The following is an 11,121-nucleotide window of genomic DNA, read 5'->3' as shown; positions in this document are numbered from 1 at the left end:
CCAACAGTCACTACTTGTGCGTCAACCTTTTTTAGGAAAGCCTCAAATCTGTGTAAAATAGCATACAACCCATCTGCCATTATTTCTAATAATTTACAGCCCATTTGCTAATTCTTAAGGATTTTTTGGAGCCCATATTCTTTTTGTTAGCATTACAGCCCATATTGTGGCCACGGTTAAAAAATTATATGAAATTTTGCATATTTCGGTGCGGTCCGAACTATTTTTAATCCTGAAATTTCGACTCACATTCAAACTGATTTGAAAAATAAATGTATATCGATATAAAATCCAACAAATTCTCCACGCATAAAAATTAATGTAATTTAAAATATCTAAATGAAAAAAAGATATTTGAAACTAATTGCCGGTTTGATGTGTTTTTAAAATGTACATCCCATTTCTCATTACTGATGGGCCATTTTCTCGGCCAGCCGAATGAAAGCTCTCCTCATCTTGAAAGATTGGCAGCCCAACAGGCCTGACAAAGCGACTTACTTGGCAAAGCACAAAAAACTGGACTGTGGCCGTGGACCCAGCTGTCAGCCTCTCCATGTACAGTACTCATCCGATGGAAGTCGTTCCTTGACCATATTGACCACGCCGCGTGGAGAGCACCACGGCGGTGGACGACGGCGAGGCCTAGGAAGGGGACGACGCAGAGCCGAGGAAGACGCGGGAGTGGAAGCCCGCGCGGAGAGGAGTAAGAGGGTTCACTTGTTCGGCTGCAGTGTGAGGCTGCCATCACCGTAGGGCCTGGCTAGCGGTGGGAATAGTAGGGGGCGGTGAGGCCTCCGTGGCAGCACAGTCGGCCACGGGAGACAGGAGCATGCGGCACGACCGGAGCTGCTTTGGGCGGCTGGAGCAAGAAGACCAGAGGTTGAAGAAGCACTACGGTCGTTGGATGGACATCGTACGGTCACTGGAGCTAGAATCGTTCATATTGACTAAGTTGACAAATTCCTTCATCCCCGTCAACTTAGTAGGCCCACAAGTCATTCCCCACCAAGGTGGGTCCCAGGTAGCCGGGGGAGTATTCTTTTTTTGTGCGTAATAAGGAGGCACTTCCGGCGGGTCCGAGCTGACCACAGGGGGAACGTTTTTTTCGCGAAATGCGGTGGCCCGTCTGGTGGGTCCCAGCAGTCAGGGGGGAGTGTTTTTTTCGCAAAATACTAGTGGCCTATCCGGTGGGTCCCCGCTGTTAGGTGGAGGAATAATTATTTTCTGCGTAATAAGGAGGCGCATCCTTGTGGCTGCCGTGGACCCAGCTTTCAGTCTCCCCACGTACAGTACTCTTCCGATGGAATTCGGTCGTTGACCACATTGACCACGCCATGCCGAGAGCACCATGGCGGTGGACGACGGCGAGGCCTAGGAAGGGGACGACACGGAGCCGGGGAAGACGCGGTAGTGGATGCCAACGCGTAGAGGAGTATGAGGGTTCACTCATTCGGCTGCGGTGTGAGGCTACCGTCGCCGCAGAAAAACAGGGGGTGTGGGTGAGTGGAGGGATGGCCTGGCCAGCGGCAGGAGTAGTGGAGGGCGGTGAGGCCTCCGCGGCATCACAGCTGGCCACGGGAGGCAGGAGCAGGCGGCACAATCAGCGCTGCTTTGGGCGGCTAGAGCAAGAAGACCAGAGGTTGAAGAAGCATGATGGCCGTTGGATGGACATTGTATGGTCAGTGCAACTAGAATTGTTCATATTGACTAAGTTGACAAAGCCCTACGTCCCCGTCAACTTAGTAGGCCCACAAGTCAGCCTCCCACCAAGGTGGGTGCCAGCTAGCAAGGGGAGTATTCATTTTTTCTACTTAATAAGGAGGCACTTCCGGTGGGTCCAAGCTGACAGTGGGGGGAACGTTTTTTTCACGAAATACGGTGGCCCGTCAGGTGGGTCCTAGCAGTCTAGGGGCAAACGTTTTTTATGCAAAATACGGTGGCCCATCCAGTGGGTCCCTATTGTCAGTTGGAGGAATCATTATTTTCCATGTAATAAGGAGGCACTTACTTGCTGCGGCCGTGGACCCAACTGTCAGACTCTCCACGTATAGTATACTTCCGATGGAAGTCATTCCTTGACCATGTTAACCACGCCGCGTTCCGTTGCATGCAGGTGTCCATGGGCGTGGTGCGTCCCCACTGTCAGCCTCTCACGTACAGTCATCTTCCGATGACTCTTGGTTGTTGACCACGTTGACCACACCGTGCCGAGCGCACCTAGACTAGAATGACCCGGAGATGGGGAAGACGGGGCAGTGAAGTCGCAGATGGAGAGGAGTGGGAAACTTCACTGGTTCGGGTGCGTGGCAGCACAGCCGCGGTGCCGCCCACGGGAGACAAGAGCAAGAACATAGGTTTAAGAAGGAGCACGGCTGTTGGATTAACATCCAACGGTCCAGCTGCTAGAATCATTTGTTGATTAAGTTGACAAAGCCGTACATACACGTCCGCTTAGTAGGCCCACAAGTCAGCCACCAAATCTGACGGGTCCCAGCTGTCAACGAGATGAATAATTTTTTTCGCAAAACAAGGAGGCACTTCCTTCCATGCGAAGATATAGCCGGTGGGTCCCAGGTGTCAGGTGGAGGAAACATTTTTTCAGCTTAATAAGGAGGAACTTTCCTTGCGTGCGACTATGGACCTCGTGGGTCCCAACCGTCAGGCTCTCCACGTACAGTCCTCTTCCGATGACTCTCATTTGTTGACCACGCCGCACCAAGCGCAGCGAGGCGGTGGACGACGGCGAGGCCCCGGATGGGAACGACTCAGAGATGGGAAGACGCGGTAGTGGAGTCGCAAATTGAGAGGAGGAGAAGGGTTATAACTGGTTCCGTTGCAGTGTGGGGCTGTAGTCTGTGCAGAATAACAGGAGGTGTCGAGGGGTGGAGGGATAGCCTGGCCGGCGGTGGGGTAGCGCTTCACAGTGATGCGTGCTAAGCAGAGCCGCTAGCCGCCGGAGGCCGGACCAGGCGGTCCCGGCAATGCTGAAGGAAGAAGACGAGAGATTGAAGGTGCATGTTGGCCGTTGGATATAAATCCAATGGTTGTGGATGACATAATCATTTGTTGACCAAGTTGACAACGTCCTGCGTAGGCTTCGACCTATTGGCCCACATGTCAGCCTGCAAAAATGTGGCATATGTTTAAACCATGTTTTCTAGAATGTACAGTCCATTTGCTGGGATGGGTGAACAAATAATTTTGCGTCAATCAGGCCCATTTATATTTTCTAAGAAATCCCAGCCCATTTGCACTTCCTTGAAATACATGTATTAGGTGGCCTCATTATATATATAATGTTATGTTAGAAGGAGCAATTAATATCAAAGAATAAACCGGAGAGGCACATTATATATATATATATATATATATAATTAATAAATTAGCGAGTTATTTATCAAAATAAAAATGAGCGCGTTATTATTAAATTGGTCCTTAAAATCTTCACAAGCTTTTGTACGCAATCACTAGGATTTTCCTTGCCTGTGAGTCAAAAACAACAAGGATTTTCCTTGCCAACTTCCGTTAAACATTTACATAGAACATGCAACACAAAATCATAGCAGTGCAGAGACGTACTCCCTCCGTTCCAAAATAGATGACCTAGGCGGGCTAGTTTGGCCTAGTGGGTTTCAGTGATATGATGTGGTACAGTGCCGTCCAGTCTTCGCGTGTGGTAGCAGTATTGCGGGTACAGTAAGTTTTCTTGAAGAAGCGGAATTCAACGAAGTCATGATGGTTCCTTCGTCCGAACAACTTACAGTGGGAAAGGTTGGGTCTGCGATACGACCGGGGTAGACCAGGATAATTTTGTGCATGGCAGGTGGACCAGGATGGTCGACGTCCCACATGTCGGCGAATGAAAGTATCCTTTCCGATATAGAGGACGAGCAACGAGTATTCATTGTTTATTTTTTATGAAAGCTATTGTCTCCACTGTTACTCCTTGACTTTGTCAATGCCTCTCTCTCCTCCACATAAGCGGGGACTACTTGCTATGCATGCGATGGGCAGCTGGCATCTTGAGGGGCCAGGGCAGTCAGAGAGGGCTCCGGAAGCAGTCCAGACTCCAGCATGGCCCACCTCACATTATCACCATATATTTCTTGGAGTCCGTGCGCGGCGGGCGGGCGATCTCTTCTCCCTCCCCCATTTCTCTCTTCTCAACCGCCACCCGCCGAGCGATTAGATTTCAGCTATTGACGGCTTATTCAATTACAGTCACACATGTCAGTGAAATTGCAAGACAACGTGTGTCCCCTCTAGTGAGCGTCGTGCGAGCCAGACAGTCGGGGGTGCGACGCGTACGAGTCGTAAGTGTGCCATCTTTTCCTTTAGAACTTGCGAAGCATAACATTTTCGCGCGATCGATCGATAAAATGACGAGGGCGGTGCTTTCCCGCTCGTTAGGTGATCTCCTTCGTTTGCTCCTGCGACAGTACATCGAAGAGAGCTTTGGAGCGCGACCGGAGCGGAGCCGCTGATGTCCCTCGCCTGCTCCTACGACAGTACGTCCAAGAGAGCTTCAGAGCGCTAGGAGGCCATGGTTGGAGTGGTGCCGACAGAAGGAAGGGACCGGAGGAGAATAAGTGTGGGTCTTTGGATATGGCCGGGAGCTGGGGCTCAAGTTAATATAGTGGGCGAATGGCAATGAGCCGCGGCAGACGGATGGTAAACTGGTGCCGGAGTAGGTTCGTCGGGTGTGAATGCGGACGCTGCTTTAGTGACTTAACTGCAGATGCGTTGGGTTACTGACATGTGGGCCCAACGGGCATCTGGCCCGCATGTCAGTGACACAGTAATTGCACCTGCAGTTAAGTCCGGTGAATGCGGCATTGACATTCTGGAGAGATGGTGACCGTTCCAGGCGGGAAGCGCGCGCTAGCGATGGAAGGGGTTTCGGTGTGCAGTGGCACTAAGATCGCATGATAGTACATACTCCATACCATACTACCATAGTACCCTCTCTAGCTAGGCTGTTTTATAGATTGTCGTTGTGATGGATGATATACATGAGCAAGGCGGTCCGAGTATGACCGTTGGTGTTGAGCCAGGTGAATACATGCTCGGTGTTCGCGTAGGCCTCCATCAAACGTCTAAACAGTAATGTCAGGCACCGTCGGGGCGCGCAGGTGATGGGCTTGCCGTTTGCGTTGCGCCATGAGCAGGACTTTGATTTAGAGGGCGACGTGCATGGATTAGCATGCTTTGACAGCGTGAGCGTGAGTGTCTGACACGAAGTATTTCATTTTCATTTGGCTGACGAGGGTGCGTTGCAGCGACGAGTCCGTGGTTTGATTCCCCACAAACGCATAATTTTGGTTTTTACAATATTTATTTCTCCATTGACAGGTAGGCCCGCGTAGTTAGATAAAGAACACAAGCTGATGAGGCGCATGCGGACTGTTTGACTGGTCAACCAGACAATTACGGAGCTATACGCTGAACCAGTGACCGTATAATCACCATATCTCGTATACAATGATCAAAGTGAGCTATCAAGACAAGTTCGATGACGTTTTTCCCCCCCAGAAAACTAGGATCCCCCTTGGGAGGTGATTAGGGTTTCGCGTGGAATCCACGGCGGCCGCCGATCGCTAGCGTTGGCAGGCAGCACTGCATCGGGCTCGGATGGCCACGACCCCGAGCTCCTCACGGGACAAGGGTGCTCTCTCGCCTCGAGCAGAGAGGGCTCGCATGGAGGAGGCCATGGGAAAGTTAGATCTCACCGAAGAGGAGGAAACACCATTGGTTTTGGACGACGATGATAGCGGGTCAAGGCAGTTTTGGGCGATCGCATGCAAGGTTTTGCACCGGAACTTACTGCACATCCAGACGATTGCCAACACGTTGTGCCCGACATGGGGAAACCCTTGAGGGTTGGTGTTCCACCCGACGGGAGAGAACATGTTCATAGTAGAGTTTGAGTCCCAACGTGATCGCGATCGCGTGTCGGAGGGATCGCCATGGCACATAAGTAAGAATGCGGTTGTTCTCACGGAATTCAAGGAGTGTATGCGGCCATCTTAGTTGTAGTTTGAGAAGCTTTAGATTTGGGTCAGGGTCCCAAATCTGGCTTTCAATTTGCGGAACGATGCGAGGGGAAAAGCAGTGGCCAAAAAAATTGATAAGAACGCATCCTCAGTGCAATTTGACCCTGTTGGTGGGTACCTAAGAGCTAGGGTTACCATCGATGTAAGGAAACCTCTTCGCAGGTGGATCTTAATTGATTCTGCAGCTAGAGGTGGAAGAGACTGGTACGGTATTCAGTATGAACATGTACCAAACTTTTGTTTCTCATGCGGGCAGTTGGGACATTCTGACCTTCATTGTCCGACCCCTGGCTCGCGTGATGAAAATGGTGAGCTACCTTTTAAATCAAGTCTGAGAGCGCCAGAGGAGAAGAAAAAAGGTGGGTCTAATGATAGCTCGTCTAAGGAGCAACAGTCGAGCCAAAGCAGCATTAAAGATACGCGTGCCACAAACGCTAGATCTGATCCTAGTCCAGAGGTCAACTCGCCTAAAAATAAGCTTGATCAGAGGAACAAGAGAAAGGGGGGGTCATGGAACAAAGCAAGTTTATCGACAGATTACTTTGCCTCCGAATGATCAAACGCAGGTGCCACAGATCATTGACACCACAAATGCTGTGGTGGTTTTTAAAGCGGGTGAGATGCGTTCGGATGGTGATGAAAAGGAGTCAGAGAGGGAGCCAGAGGCCAAAAAGAAGAAACCGACTCCCACTAACTCCCAAAATAGAGAGTGTTCGGCGGTGGCTGCAAAGCAGCCCGCCAGGAATCATGAGTTGCCTCAGCTGGAACTGTCGGGGGCTTGGGAACCCCGAGGCAGTTCGGGAGCTTCACAACATTGTGAAGCAGGAAGGACCCGGTCTCTTATTTCTTATGGAGATCAAAATTTCAGCCAAGCGATTGGAGAATCTTCAGAACTCCCTTGGTTTTGCAGGATGTTTTGCGGTGAGCAGCGTTGGACTCAGTGGGGGACTAGGTTTGTTCTTGTCTGCTGAGCTCGATGTTGAGCTAAAAAATTACAGTTCTGCCCATATAGATGTTATGGTGCAGCGGAAGAATGACACGTCCCAAAAGTGGCATGTTACTAGATTCTATGGAGCTCCATGCGTGGAAGATAGATGCCATAGTTGGAGATTCATGAGAACATTGTTTGCTATCCAGCATGAAGCTTGGATGTGCATCGGGGATTTCAACGGAACTTTATTCGGCTCGGAACACTTCTCTCTCTCACCAAGACCTGAGTGGCAGATGAAAGCGTTCCATGAGGTAATGGATGAGTGTGCGATGGTTGACTTGGGCTGGTCAGGCATGGAATATACTTGGGATAATAGGCAGGTGGGACGTTCTAACGTCAAAGCCCGGCTGGACAGAGCCTTTGGCAACATAGCACTTACAGACCTATTTGCAAACGTCAAAGTAAGGCACATTGTCGCTGCGGAGTCAGATCACTGTTTTTTCCTTGTAGATCTTAGGGAAAATCTTACTTCCAGCGTACATCGAGGGCCTAAACCCTTTCGATATGAGGACATGTGGCAGACAGATGCGGATTATGACCAGCTCATCCTAGACTCCTGGCAGAAGGGGTCGGGTCGTCACGGCCTGGGAGGCGTAGTGGAGGCCCTGAACTGTCTACAATCTCAGCTATCAGCTTGGGGTAAAAGGGAGTTTGGTTGTCTTGCCTGCAAAATACGTAAGTTACGTGCAAAGCTAACTCAGTTGCGGAGTCGTTCTGTGGGCAGCGGGCCAACTGAGGAGGAGAAAGCAATCGTTAAAAAACTGAGGACTGCATTGCACCAAGAAGAGATCTGGTCTCGACAGAGGTCCAGAGTACCATGGCTTCGCGAAGGAGACAGGAACACGGGATATTTCCTTGCCCATATGTGTCAGTGCAAGCGCATGAACCGGATCGAGAAACTGGAATGCTCGGATGGCTCTATGTGCTCGACCCCCGAGGATGATCGTGAAGAGGTTCAAAGTTTCTTCGAAAATTTATACACATCTCAAGGTTTTCGGCAGATGGAAGATCTGCTCGGGTTTGTTCCTAGCAGAGTTACGGCCACGATGAATCATGAGTTGCAAAAGCCATACACGGCGGAAGAGGTTAAAAAGCTCTGTTTCAAATGGCTCCATCAAAAGCCCCGGGAGTTGATGGTTTCACAACGGGGTTTTTTCAGCGACACTGGAATCTTCTTAAGGATAACATAATTCCAGCGGTGCTTGACTTCTTGAATGGTGGCGAACTACGAGCGGCTATGAATGACACCTCCATCACCCTAATACCCAAGGTACGTTTTCCACAAAAGATTTCCCAATATCGCCCGATCTCTCTATGCTCAATCTTGTATAAAGTCGCTGCCAAAGCTATTACTAATAGGCTTAGAGAGTTTTTGGATGATATTATTTGAGCGGAGCAGAGCGCTTTTGTCCCAGGCCGCTTGATTACAGACAATGTTTTAGTCGCGTATGAAAGCGTGCGTGCCATGAAAAGAAGGAAGAAGGGAGGAAATGCTGCTTGTGCTATCAAGTTAGATATGATGAAAGCTTATGATCACGACGAGTGGCACTATCTCGAAGCGATTATGCTCAAGTTGGGGTTTGGATTGGCTTTTGTTCGTCTCATCATGAAGTGCGTTACTTCAGTGCGGTTTGCTGTTCGAGTTAATGGTAAGCTTCAACCTTTCTTCTCTCCCTCCAGGGGGTCCGTCAGGGTGACCCCGTCTCACCTTACTTGTTTTTGCTGTGCGCCGAGGGTCTCACTTCATTGCTGAACTTCTATGGAGGAACTCATATTGACAGAGGCATTCGGGTCAGCTATAGATGTCCTTGGATCAACCACTTGCTATTTGCGGACGATAGTGTAATCTTTCTGCAAGCCAAGGTGCAGAGTGCTCATTGTCTGAATGATATTCTCCGTATATATAGCGAGTGTTTGGGTCAAGCAGTGAACAAAGAAAAAAGTGCTATATTTTTTAGTCGAAACACTCCTGTTCGTACAAGGCTTTTACTAAAGCAAACGCTGCAGATTTCAGTGGAAGCTTTTGGTGAACGCTATATCGGCCTTCCTAAGGCTGTTGGTCGAATTACTGGAGGTACCTTCGACCACATTGGGGAGAGGATCCGGTCAAAACTCCAGGGTGGAGTTGAGAGACTTATTTCATGCACTGGACGGGAAGTCAGAATCAAAGCAGTAGCTCAGTCAATTCCCACGTACAGTATGTCTTGCTTCCAGCTAATGAAAAAAGTGTGTAAGAAGCTGGCCTCGCTCATGGCCAAATATTGGTGGAGTAGCAGCCTAGGTCGCCGGTATTTACATTGGTTATCTTGGGACTCACTAGTTGCGCCAAAAGTTAAAGGAGGGATGGGATTCAAGGACCTGCAGCTCTTTAACCTAGCACTACTTGGCAAGCACGGGTGGCGCTTGATGACGAATCCCAACTCTCTGTGCTCACGGGTCTTAAAAGGTAGATACTTTCATTCCTTCGATTTCATGCAAGCCACTGCACCTAAGTACCCATCGGCAGTGTGGCAGGCGATAATCGCAGGCAGAGAAGCTTTGAAGTCGGGCTTGATTAAGCACATTGGAAGTGGCACGACCGTTCTCTATCTGGGAGGACAAATGGATCCCCGATACCAGAACGATGAGTCTGGTTGCTCATATTGGTAATGCGTAGTTACATCATGTGTCTGATCTTATCGATTCTGAAACCTGGCTCTGGAAAGACCAGGTGATCAAAGACAACTTCATTCCACCCGATGCAGACGCCATTCTGAATATCCCAATAAGGACTGGTGGTGGTGATGATATTTTGGCATGGGCTTTTGAAAAGTTAGGTTCATATACTGTTAACTCAGCTTATCGTGCTCTCATGACTCAGAATGAGCAATTGGCTCTAGAGGAAGGGACGGTAGTCGAAGCATCAACAACAGAAAAACAGCTATGGACCACATTATGGAAATTGAAGGTTCTGCCAAAAGTGAGAGTGTTTTGGTGGAGGGTTTTACGAGGTATCTTACTAGTAGAATCAACACTAAAGTATCGACATATTGCAACAGTGAGCAAGTGCAAAATATGTCAGCATGAAGATTAGGACATGATCCATTCTTTGTTGAACTGCTCCCATGCGAGAGGGTTTTGGACTCAAGCCCCGGCCTGGCTTGGGGTAAAACGACCCGATCTACACCCTCTTACATGGTCAAAGGATATCACTTGTGATCCCAAGTTCTCTGAGTCCGATCGCGCCAAGCTGGTGACGATCATGTTGGCTATCTGGATGTCACGCAATAATCTATCTCATGATAAAGGTGCTACTGACCCAGTTCAGTCCATGAAAAGACCAGAGATACTCTTGCTTTGCTTGATCTACCAACAGCGCAAGCTCGGTTGCTTCCGGGCCATGGATGGCAGCCACCCGAGGAGGGGGAGATCAAGATTAACACTGACGGCAGTGTTGTAGTGGAAGCTCGAAGAGGAGGGGTGGGAGGAGTTGCTCGATCCCAATCCACTTTTAGAGCTGCATGGTGTAAACCTTATCAGGGGATTATCGACCCCCTTATCTTTGAAACCCTAGCAATCCGGGACGGTGTCATATTTGCCAAGCTCAGGGGCTATGAGAAAGTCGTGATGGAATCCGACTGCTTGGAGGTCGTCAATCTCTCGAACTCGCGTCATGATGACAGGATCGTCGTGGCGCCTATCTTAGCTGAAATTTTGGAGCTCTCTACTAGTTTTAAGTCTTTTTGTATTCAATATATTTCGAGGACAGCCAACTACCCTGCTCACCTATGTGCTAGACATGCAAGCACACTGGATGTAATAGAATGTTGGTTTGACACTGCCCCTGGCATCATTTTAACTAGCCTCCTCACAGACTCTGCAGGGGCTTCCATTGTTGAATAAAGCTCCAAATGTTTCCCCGTCAAAAAAAGACAAGTTCAATGACCGCCAATGCATTTTAGTCGGTAATAAATGACCAGGATTGAAGGGGAATCCAAATATGCTTCATCTTTTGTCCTTGAGCTCTTGCCAAACCAATTCACATAAGGTTGTCCGAACACTCCACCCCAGAGCTCTCACCAAGCTTCGTTCATGCCA

Source organism: Triticum aestivum, chromosome 4B (assembly GCF_018294505.1).
Source record: "Triticum aestivum cultivar Chinese Spring chromosome 4B, IWGSC CS RefSeq v2.1, whole genome shotgun sequence".
Classification (NCBI taxonomy): Eukaryota; Viridiplantae; Streptophyta; class Magnoliopsida; order Poales; family Poaceae; genus Triticum; species Triticum aestivum.
The sequence above is the reverse complement of the archived record's forward strand: the minus strand, read 5'-3'. Positions refer to the sequence as shown.